This window comes from Trachurus trachurus (assembly GCF_905171665.1).
Source record: "Trachurus trachurus genome assembly, chromosome: 21".
Classification (NCBI taxonomy): domain Eukaryota; kingdom Metazoa; phylum Chordata; class Actinopteri; order Carangiformes; family Carangidae; genus Trachurus; species Trachurus trachurus.
Genome location: NC_139899.1, coordinates 30,205,504 through 30,206,443, shown reverse-complemented (window position 1 = coordinate 30,206,443; position 940 = coordinate 30,205,504).

Below are 940 nucleotides of genomic sequence, written 5' to 3'. Positions count from 1 at the left end.
CCTGGCCGCAGCTGGGACTCCCTCATCGGCCTGAACCTCCTCCTTTTCCTCCTTCTCCTCCTCCGTAGCGCCCGTGGGGCTGTGCACAGAAATCGCCGAACTGAATCCAGGGCGCAAACGTCCGAGGACGCGCTCCCTGTTGTTGGATGCGCTCTGGACATGTCCAAGTCTTACGCGTCGATGCAACGGCACTCGCTTGACCTGAGGAGTCTGTTGTTTGTCGTCGGCTTCTCCCGTCCAGGTCAGCAGGTACAGGAGCGCGACGCCGAGCACAGCAGCTCTCATCATCCTGCAGAGGTGGATGTGTCGGAGAAACACGGATCAACACTCAGACAGACAGAGATCCAGTGCGTCTTTAGCGCATTTGAGGTCAATAATAATCGACTAATTCCAGATAAAGGCGAACAGCGTGCACACACACACATACAAACACACACACACACGCACCAGGCTGGTCTGACAGGGAGCTCTCTCTCTCTCTCACTCCATGCCTTCTGCTGCTGCTGCTCGGATCCACTTCACTGCGCGCTCTTTATCTCTCACACACTCACACTCACACACAGAAGAAAAAGTTTGTGGTTAAATCCAGAGCTTCATCTCAGCTGCACTTCCTTCCGTGTTCAGGTGTATAATAATAATCCCATAGGAGATGAGCACAGATCATTCATCTCTGCATCCAGAAACAACTTCCCCCCACTGATTCCTCCTCCTCCAGCTCCGGACAAAAATGAATGAAGTCTGAATAAGGCGAAAAAAGTTTGGAAACCGCGTCACATCTCCAGATCAGACCAGACTTCTTCACTCCGACTGCATTGTTTCTCCTTCTTCTTCCTCTTAAACGGAGCTCTGGTTAGTGGATCTTGTGGGAGCAGCAGCAGGAGGAGAAACCAAACCTCCCGTCGTGTGATCGCAGCAGATCAGAGTGTGAACCTCTGCTCTG